Source organism: Magnolia sinica, chromosome 16, assembly GCF_029962835.1.
Source record: "Magnolia sinica isolate HGM2019 chromosome 16, MsV1, whole genome shotgun sequence".
NCBI classification, from domain to species: domain Eukaryota; kingdom Viridiplantae; phylum Streptophyta; class Magnoliopsida; order Magnoliales; family Magnoliaceae; genus Magnolia; species Magnolia sinica.
Genome location: NC_080588.1, coordinates 6,710,729 through 6,722,298, shown reverse-complemented (window position 1 = coordinate 6,722,298; position 11,570 = coordinate 6,710,729). Strand labels below are relative to the sequence as shown.

Here is an 11,570-nt window from a genome sequence, read left to right as displayed (position 1 = left end):
CTGAAATTACAGGCTGAGTTTGGATAGAGCTTTGGGTGGCCCTAACTTGGCCCATTAAGAGCCCTATAAATAAGCTAATATAAATCAATTAGAATTGAGAAGGTTTTTTTTTTTTGTTTGGTGCACTCATGTTGGGGGACCGCAGAAGCACAAAGAAATGAATCTAGGATAGTAATCTAATAGCACCAAGCAAACACAGAGAATACAACGATTTAACGCGTAAAAACTTTTTCAAGAAAAAAGCATGGCACGAAGCGATAGATATCACTATGAAAGCATAAATTATAAAGAGAAAAAGCTTTATCGAGTTGAACAACCTTGAATCTTACCCTTGCTACACCCATTGAAACCCTAGAACAATTTAGAAACCCCTGGAATACCTCTCAATCCCGTTTACACACACACACACACACACACACACACACACACACACAAAAAGAATCATAAACGAAATCAGAAACAAATCCTGCAAATTCGTATCTTTGCGAAAAATTTGTGCAAAATCAGTCGCTGCCATCGAAACTAATCCATTGATGGTATCGAACTAACACCTCAATTGTCCATAAACAAAACATGATTTTTCAGAAACTCTCAATGGCATCAAACACTCATCGATGGCATCGAACTAATCATGCTGATAACATCAAAAAAGTGCCAAGTTTGTCCAGTAACTAACTGAAGAAAATCCATAAAATATCGATGAGATCAAGAACTATTCGATGCCATTGAAGGTGACATCGAACAGATTGTCGATGGCATCGACATACCCAGTAATAGACTCGATTGAAGACATCTATTACAACAATTTCCACCATCTCTTTAATCATTAAACGTGCAGCTTATTTTCCTCTTCTCTATCTCTGTTTTGCATCATAACTCTATCAATGCTTCTTATGTACACTCCATCCTCCTTTTACACCATCACCAATCCCAGAGAAATTGCACAGAACTTGAACTTCTCAGCAGGAACCACCTTGGTGAGCATGTCCGCTGGATTCACGCTGGTGTGAATCTTTTTCAGAATCACGCCTCCTTCGTCATGCACTGTTGGATAAAATGGTGACGAATATCAATGTGTTTATTATATGAGTGATAAACAAAATTTTTAGCTAAATTGATAACGCTCTCACTATCATAATTAACTGGCACGGCCTCTTACTGAAGCCCCAACTGATTTATCATGCCTCTCAACCAAACACCTTCCTTAAACGCTTCTGTCATTGGTATGTACTTTGCTTCGGCCATGAAAAAACCACCATATATTGAAGCTTCGACATCCAACTAATTACAATACCCACTAGTACAAACTAGTAACTTGAAGTTAATTTTTTGTAATCCACACTACCTGCGCAGTCTAAATCCACATACTCAACAACTTTGCTTATGTCTTCTCAAAAGTTAAGACGTAATCTTTTGTACCTCGAATGTATCAAAGTAGTCATTTCACTGCTTCCTAATGTTACTTGTCAGGGTTTGACATATACCTGCTTATAATACTGATTGCCTGTGAAATATCCGGTCTTGTACAGACCATGACATACATTAAACTGCCAACCGCATTCGAATAAGGCATATGAGACATATCCTGCTTTTCCTCATCTATTTTGAGATATTGTTCTTAGGAAAGCTGGAAGTGATCCGCATGGGGAACGCTCACCGACTTTGCCTAGTCCATCTTATACTTAATCAACACCTTTTCAAGGTATTTTACCTGTGATAACCAATGCCTGCTCCTCTTCCTGCCTTTATAAATATCTATGTCGAGAACCCACTTTGCAGCCCTCAGATCTTTCATCTCGAATGTCCTTGATAATTGAGTCTTCAGTACGTTGATTTCAAACATATCATGATTGGCGATCAACATATCATCAACATACAATACTAAGATGATGAATTTGCCATCACTTAACGTCTTGTAATAGATTCAGTGATCGTATTCACTCATAGTAAATATCTGACTCAATATGAAAGAATCAAATTTTTTATACCACTACCAGGGCGATTGTTTCAAGCCGTACAATGACCTCATTAACCTACAAAATTTGTTCTCTGCCCCTTGAACTTCGTATCCTTTTGGTTGCTTTATGTAAATTTGCTCTTCCAATTCTCCGTGTAGGAATGCAATCTTCACGTCCATTTATTTTAGCTTGAGATCGTATGGGGCAACCAACGCCAACATGAATCTGATAGACACCTGCTTAACCACCAATATAAATATCCGGGTTTGAGGCGTGACATTAAGCATAATTCTTTGTCAATAGTCTCGCTTTATATCTATCATGTTTCCTTTTGAATAATCACTTGCAATCGATCGCTTTTCGGCTCATTCGAAGCTTCGCTAGTTCCCATGTGTGGTTCTTGTACAAAGAATACATGTCATCGTCCATAGTCACCTTCCACTTTTCTACATCAGGCTCATTAAGAATTTCCTGAATAGTAGACGTGTCCCCTTCATCTGTAATAAAGGCATATGCGATATTAGAATCATCCTTATATCTTGCCGGTAACTTACGATCATGCGGTGGGTTTCTTCTCATAGGTGGCTACTCCACCTACTCCTGTACCTCTATCTATGCATCTATCTCTGCCTAAGTATCATCTATGTTAATCTGGACGTTTACGTTCAATATTTATAGTTCCTCTTACTCCTCTTGATTATTCTTATAGAATAGGGAGTTTTAATCGAATCTGACGTCACGGTTAGTGATGACCTTATGTGTGACCTCGTTAAATAACCTGTAACCTTTCACACCAACACCATAATGAACAAAGATGTACTGTTTGGATTTATGGTCTAGCTTATCTCTTTCAATTGACGGTACATGAGAGTAAGTCTCACAACCAAATATGTACAAATATGAGTAGTCCATCTTATGGAAACTCCATAATTCCTCTAGGATCTTGCAATCAATTATCGTAAAAGGAGATCGGTTCATTAAATAGCAAGCCGTGTTAACGGCCTCAGTCCATAGGTCCTTGCCCAACCCAGTATTACTTAACATGCATCGGGTCATCTCTAAGAGAGTCTGATTCATTTGTTCAGCCACACCATTTTGTTTGGGCGTGTGGTGCATTACGTTATGCCTCATGATCCCTTCATCTTTACAATATTCATCGAATTTAGTGGAAGTAAACTCACCTTTATTGTCAGTCCTTAAAACCTTTATTTTTCGCCCTAACTGTTTTTCTACCATTGCCTTTCATTGTTTGAATGTGGTAAAAACTTTGGATTTACATTTTATGAAGTAAACTCAAACTTTCTGGGAGTAGTCGTCAATGAATGAGATAAACCATGACGACCCTCTAACAGAAACCTCTGGCAATGACTCTCATATGTCAAAGTGCATGTAATCAAGCACTCCCTTATATACATATTTTTCAGATTTAAAAGATAATCTAGATTGCTTACCATATATACAATGCTTTCATATATCTAAATCAGAATTCTTAAAAACTGGAATCAAACATCGATCAGAAAGAACCTTCATGCATCGCTCACTCATGTGGCCCAGATGAGCATGCCACATACGTGCGGACACGGAATCCGCAATGGTCTCTGCTGCTCCACCTATTGAAGTACTTCCAATCAACCTGTAAAGGTTTACATGCCTTTGTGCTCTCATAACCATGAGTGCCCCTTTTAAAACTTTAAGGACACCTTAAGATCGGTGAACTTGTACCCTATAACCTCAAGTGTACCGAGAGAAATCAAACTCTTCTTCACATCAGGAACGTGCCTGACATTGGTCAAGGTACGCTCCATCCCATCAGACATCTTGATGCGCATCGTACCAACAACCACAACATTACAGGCATTGTCATTGCCCATAATGTAACATCTAGAATTTTTATGTCTCGAATGCCTACTTGTGCCCAAGAATTTTGGGTGTTAATAATGTATAAATTGGATGCTTTAAAAATTGCAATATATATATATATATTCATTTAGATCACATCTAGTTATATTCATAAAGGTAACCATTCATAAGAATAAAATCGTCTGTATTTATTGTTTCATATGAGTAAAAGGATATAACAAATTATCAAATTCCCTCTCAATGGGAGCTTGTTACATTATCGAGTTTATAGCGAAAATATAAAACTACCTTCTTATTCATTCAGTATAATCTTCCATAGGGAGATGGTCCTCTAGGTCTTCAATCTATACATTATTTGCATCATCTGTATGTTTAGAGAGGGTCAATGCTCTACTCATAGTGATGGTTATCCTTTAAGATTAACAATAATTCAAGAGATTTATAAAAGTAATGTAAGAGTTCCGATACGTCTTGTACTCTACTATTACGAGAGGTATCAATATGCGCAAGCAACTTACATGAGATGCATGCCTAATAATGTATGTGCGGTTCATCACACTTAGCGATCACCATAATGTGAAAAGTAATTCAGAGTTATTTGACTCGCCTCACATCCCATACTACGGAGATTCGTCGGCGTGTCTAAAGTTAACGTGGATTTACGCGAAACTCTCACGGTGACATAACACATGGATTGGATGAATTACATGACATGATTTGTTCATGGAGCAATTATTTGCGACATCCAATCCCGGAAGTGATGTAACATGCATTGTGAATTACTTACATCGATTTGTGCATCACTACCCAAAATCTATGGAATTACATGTCGACGAAGGGGGCCACTATCCAAACTGCATTACGTCCACGATAAATATTTGAATTACTAGTTGTGATCCTTTAACACGTCACTTGCACCAAAGAGGAAATAAATTGAATTATGTGAGTTTTGGAATTCCAAGACATATGTCTAAGTCATAAAGGTAGCACAAGGCTAACATAATAAATGAGGAGAGTAGCTAGGGCTAACTCAATAAAAGAGGAGAGTAGCAAGAGCTAACTCAACAAAATTAGTAAAGACAAGGGCAAAGCTTGTATCCATCGCCCCACATAAATTAATAAGGATCACGCATAATTAAAATTATACCTTAACCATAATTCTTAAAGGATAAATAATTGTTGGTGGTAAATTAAACAATTGTAGGGAAAGAATCATATTAATATGGAAGTAAAGTATGTAAAAGACAAGATAAATCATATAAATTTAAATCAAGGTACGCTTAAAGGAATCCCTCACCTTAGCCTTAAATCTAAACCCTGGGTAGATATCAATGTAGGAAAACTTATACATAAAAAGCTTCCACATGAATCACGACATCGTTTGAGCAAAAGGGAGATACCATGCATATGGAGAAGGAAGAGGACGTCTAGGCTTCTCTCTCTCTCTCTCTCTCTCTCTCTCTCTCTCTCCTTGGGTGTTGGGAGATTGGGCGTGTGAGTGGAGAGGGGAATGCACACACCTTTTTAAGAGGAGTGAGTGTGTGTGAGGAGTGTGTTTTACATCCTACTTAGATTGGGTTTCTCCAATTTTTCCTTTTTTGACAATCTTTCTTAAAATCTAATTTGTCCATTATTTCAAGGTCGTTGAATAGAGTTGACATATATAATTTTCTTAATGATCCCGGCATGTCTTGAAAATTTTTATAATGGGTGCTAAAACGAACTTGATCTCAATTAACGGTCCACACTTAATGATCAGGGCCAAATTTTAGGGCAAATATGTAGTTAAGATATATAAACGATTAGAAAAAATTTGGTGGTTGATTGGTAGTGGAAAAAACCTAAATTTAAAATTTCACCTTTTATAACAAAAGGAAGGAACTGGCTTCAACCTTCAACGGTGTAGGATCATATATCGAACCTAAATTTTGTATAATTTTGTAGTCATATGAGACCAAAGTGTGGTCCAAATTTGAATTTTGATGGACAAAAGAAAGTGTTAAATCGGAAGATTCATATTTATATAGAGTTGGTAAGCCTTATAGTATAACTTGGCGCCTAAGAAAAATCCTACCAAAGTGGGGTCTTAATATTTCTCACTTAGTTCATATTATGGGCAATTTAAGTCATTCATATGAAGAAAAATATCCTACTATGACTACTCACGAGGTTTCTTCATTCGATGGACACCAAAATCAATGGTTACAGGGCTGATTTGTCAATTGCGCCACTTTCGCAATGATCTAAGGGCTAAAATTTGACATGTATAGTTAATTTATAATACATATGCATGGTATAAAATTTTGCATCAAACGGATTGTGGGAACCATGTGATCTAGAATTCAGGGTTTAGATTAATGGTATTTTCGTAATTATTGTTGATATGAGAGTTTTGGGAAATCTAATGGTTCTACATGGTTATAGGAACGTTTCTAAGTAATTCTTATAAAAGAACTTATATTTAAATCATTATGAATAAGGAATTATTCACCAAACTTATTAAGGGAATGTACATATATTAATCAACATAATGGATAGTCAAATGACATGTTAAAAATAGAAAATTTTGATGGTTAGTACTTTGATCATGTATGTAAGTTGGTGTACATGGTCATTTTTATAAACAGATGATCACAAGTGAGTTTTTGGAGTGATCAAGTGGTAGAACATGTATACCGTTAGATTAAAGTGGCTTGTTCACATGTGTAAGCTTATCAGATTGTAGTTTTGATTGTGGGTTAAGCATATTCAAAGGTGGTGAACAAGATGAATGGATTAGAATCTCAATTTGATATGTATGAGTGGATGCTGAGATCAAGTAGCTAGTTTAGTATGATTAGGTGGTCCAAACTCAGAGTGGACGGTCAGATATCTTTACTTAGCAGTGAATAGTTAACTGAACGATTTGTTATGATGGACAAGTGAGAATGCTTGGGTAGATGATGATCCTATTCAAAATCAACGGTTACATAGTTTGATCTATGGATGGAGATTATTCTCAACGGTCAGATTCGTGTTGGAGAATGGATGTAAGGTTTGGATAGCTAGATTGGTATCGTACACATGTACATAATAAGTTAAATTTCATGGTAACACTCAAGAACTTTCAATACTCGGGTATTAAAAAGCTCGGGGTGTTATAATCTAACCTCCTTTAAAAAAAATTTCATCCCCGAAATTTAATTTCTTATATCATTTTAATTAATTCATTATGCTTAAGTTTTCAGTATATTCTTCGCAAGGTAGATATATGTCTAGGTAAGCATATAATTGGCTACATGAAATCGGGACGGTACAATCTACCCCCTTAAATAAAAATCTCGACCCTGAGATTTATGTTTACATTTGTTTTATCTATTTAAGTATTAAATTTTATAACAATTTATCTATTATTTTCCCTCACATCTAGAGTAATTTTTTTCTCAGTGTTTCGGAGCAACATAGTAAAACGGTTATAGTATGACTAATTCTAATATATTGAACTCTTGCCTGGCCAAGGTAGTGAGTTCTTTGGTATCATACATTCCGGATGAGTCTCAAACTTCTGCTTGATCAGGGCATTGAGTTCATTAGTAAACGTCCGGGATTTGGTATTCAGATCAAACCACTTATAACTTGCTTGAATATGATTTCATAAGTCCGCCGTCCTGATCGTTCTAGATTCTTAAGAAATATCATGTAATTTTTTTTATTTGACCATAAAAGTACACTAGGTTTCATAAATGGTAAGCCAAATGGTATTTTCCTTGTTGAACCTAAGCCTTAGTGTCATCATTTATATAAAAGTTTGTAAATTCCCAAAATTGTTTTATATTGACAACTTGTCACTCCCAGAATTTTAATTTCTGATCCATTCATCCAATTTATTTAAAATTTGAAAATTATGTCCTTGACTTATTACTAAGTTACAAAAAATTTTCTGAGGTGATATTCCATGATTTGGGGGTTGTTTCACCCTTGTGAGTTGTATGAAAGTTTGTTGTCCAGCAGTAATTCTTACCAATTTTTGTTAATGTTGGATTTTTATAAAAATTTGTACAAATCCAATTGGGTTGAAATTTTAGGGATGGATTTCTGGGACCCAAGTGAGCTACTAGAAAATTTTCAAAATTTTCTGATACATCCACTTACTATAACTAGTAAAGATTTCGTAACATGTTAGAATTTCATTGAAATAGCTAGAAATTTTAGAAAAAATAGGAAATCAATATTTCCATATGAGAGACTTGTTCTTCTTGATTGTGACCCTATTTAAGGATGACTCTTAGTTCAAGATTTTGGAGATTTGTTTCGAGGGTACTTAAACTCGTAGTTTCTAAATTCTATGTCTCACAAATTTAACAGGAAACCTAAGTATGGGTATTTAATTCCTTAATTTCTTAACTACTTTGGGATATATAATTTTAAGTATAAGTATTGAATTTATGATTCTATTTTAGTCACGTAAAGCTTATGATGGTCTATGCCCTCAGGCCTAGTTAATCTCATTCTCATGCTTTGATACCAATTATAACATCCCGAATTTTCACGGCCCAAGTACATACTTGAGCCCGAGAATTTCGAGTGTTAATAATGTATAAGTTGGATATTTTAAAAATCACACTATATTTTTTTCATTTAGATCACATCCAATTACATTCATGAAGGTAACCATTCACCAGAATAAAATCGTCTGTATTTATTGTTTCATTTGAGTAAAAGAATATAACAAATTATCAAATGACCTCTCAATGGGAGCTTGTTACATTATTGAGTTTGTAGCGAAAATATAAAACTAAATCATAAAACTATCTTCTTATTCATTCAGTATAATCTTCCATAGGGAGATGGTTCTCTAAATTTTTAATCTGTACATTTCCTACATCATCTTTACAGTTGGAGATAGTCAATGCCCTACTCATAGTGATGGTTATCTTTTAAGATTAACAATAATTCAAGAGATTCATAAAAATAATGTAAGGGTTACGATATGTCCTGTACTCCATTACTACGAGAGGTATCAATATGAGCAATCAACCTACATGAGATGTATGCCTAGTAAAGTATGTGTGGTTCATCATACTTAGCGATCGTCATAATGTGAAAAATAATTTAGAGTTATCCGACTCGCCCCAAATTCCATACTATGAAGATTCATCAGCATGTTCGAAGTTAACGTGAATTTACGCAAACCTCCCAAGGCAGCACAACACATGAATCAGATGAATTACGGATGAATTACATGACATGATTTGTTCATAAAGCAACTATTTGCGACATTCAATCTCGGAAGTAATGTAATATGTATTGCAAATTACTTACATCGATTTATGCACCACTACCCAAAATTCATGAAATTATGTGTCGACGAAGGGGGCCACTACTGTAAGACTCGTATCCTAGCCCGTACCATTCCGTATGACTCTGCCGTCCTCCTGGTCAAATTTCGGTGACCCGTGATCTGTTATCAGTATTTGCCCGCAATCCTGAGTTGTGTCCCGTATATCAGAGTCGGCTCAACTCGAAACTTGTACCCTAGTGACTGCGCCGTCGCTATGGTTCCAATGCCGTGACTCGCGCAACGAACTGATACTCGGGCAGGAGATGTAGGCCCACGTTCAGTTGGAGGAAAAACACCGTGCGTTGCAAGTACCGAGGGAATCTCTACAACACGTCATATCAAATGTCAAGTACAACCATTCCATCCCCAAGTATAACAGCCCTTAAAGTCAACTCTCTCTCCCTTACATAAGTACATCCACTCATCACCTTTCACCCATCCCTCACCCATCACTCACCCATCACTCACCCTTCACTCACCCATCTCTCTCTCTCTTATACCTCTCTCTCTCTCATCTCTCTCTCTCTCTCTCATTTTCCTCCCAAGCAACCCACGTCTAATACTCCATGAGAGAGCTAGGTGTGGCCCACCTTCCTATCTCCCATCCCCACCCTTCAAAATCGATCTAGACCATTGAATCATGTCTCATTGGAGTATTGATGAGGAGGAGCCCAAGAAGAAGCAAAGGGTGGGTGATCTTTATTTTATTTTTTTGTGATTTAAGTGCCCACATTTGGTGGGAACCATCTTGATATATGCAATGTATAGGGAGGGCCCATAGTGGCGAGGTCCCCCCCCCCGCTTCACGTTTCTATCTTCCTCTCTCTCTCTCTCTCTCTTCTTTTTCATTTTGTGGCCCACCTTGATGTTGATCCAAACTGTCCACCTGTGTGGACCGCTGTGATGTATATGTTATTCCAAACCGTCCAGATGCCCTGGGACGGTGGTACCCACCTGAGATAGGTTTTGTCCAACTGTGGGCCACCTTGATTTATGTATTATATCCCAGCTGTCCATCTGGACAATGGGCCAACAAGCCACACCATGCAGCAGTAGCTGCTGTGATAACAATCAGCAAGTTCTGGGCATCCCACGGCTACACAGCAGCATATAGATGTTGTGGTATTGACGTCAGCAAGTTCTATGTACCACCATGATGAATCTGTTCCATCTAGCCATTCATCTGGACGTTTTGCTAGATGGGGCCCTCCTTTGATGTATGTGTTGTACGTACATGCTGTCCAGCATGTGGAGCCCACGTGGTATATGTTATCTCCACACCGTTCATCCATTCAGCACGTGGGGTCCACCTGCAGCAGTGGGGACCACCACGTTGTACGTGTACCATGTCCAGGCTGTCCGTCCAAGGCCTGGACGTTGGCAGATTTTTTTTTTAAAAAAATAAAAGAATATGATAATATAATATATATATATAATATGTATTTATTACATATAATGATATGGTGGGCCCCATGTGGGAACTCACCTAATTGGAGGGGATTGGCTGGTGTCAGCACACCGTCCATATGAAATTATGGACCCAACAAATTGGATGTAAAATAAATAGTATAGTGGGCCTTAGGAGGATTTAAACGATGGATATCTAATCACTATTGTTTTCCTGTTGTGTGGTCCACCTGAGATTTATATCCCTCAAACTTTTAGGATAAAGACCTAAAATGATCTTTAAAAATGGATTAACCGAATGGATGAAATACATACATCATGATGGGGCCCAAAGAGCACCGACCACCAGCCATGGGGCTGGTGTCAGGGGGAGTAGTCAATCCGTTTCCAGTGTACCACACACCACTGACACACCACCGACATTGCTGGTGTTTTCTTTGGGTCCCATATGAGGTATATGTTATATCCAAACCGTTTGTCCATTTGGAGAGCTTGTCATAAGTCCTGGGTCGAAAAATAAGACAGATCTAAAGATCAAGTGGACCACACTACAAAAGGTTGTGGGAGAATGAATGTCTACCATTGAAACCCTTTTGAGGGTCACAGAAATTTTGGATCAATATAATTTTTGTTTTCCCTCTTCATCCAGGTATGTGTGATATTATTAACGGATTGGATGGAAAGTAAACATTATGTTGGCCCTACGAATGTTTTAATGGTGAGAATCATTGTCCCACTGCTATTGTTTGTGTGGTCCAATTGAGCTTAGGATATGAATCACTTTTGGGCTCATATTATAAAATGATCTCTAAAATCATTTTCAATTATTCCATGTTTGTATTAACTTATAACAAGTTGGATCTCAAATAAACATCTGGTGGGCCCTAAGAAGGTTTCATCGGTTGGTGTCACTATCCCACTCTTTTACATGGTGGGGTCCACTTGAAATTTAGATCTGCCCCATCAATCAGATGCAACATTCCATGGTGGGCCACATGATTAAAATATAAAGTCAATCCATGACT

The 11,570-nt window shown here is 37.2% G+C and overlaps 1 protein-coding gene across 1 annotated transcript in view; it reads right to left on the bottom strand.

Annotated features, from left to right (window-relative positions):
• Positions 1-11,570, bottom strand: part of LOC131229845 (protein PYRICULARIA ORYZAE RESISTANCE 21-like) — a 78,761-nt gene that overhangs the window by 13,023 nt on the left and 54,168 nt on the right. The gene's annotated exons all lie outside the window — the stretch shown is intronic.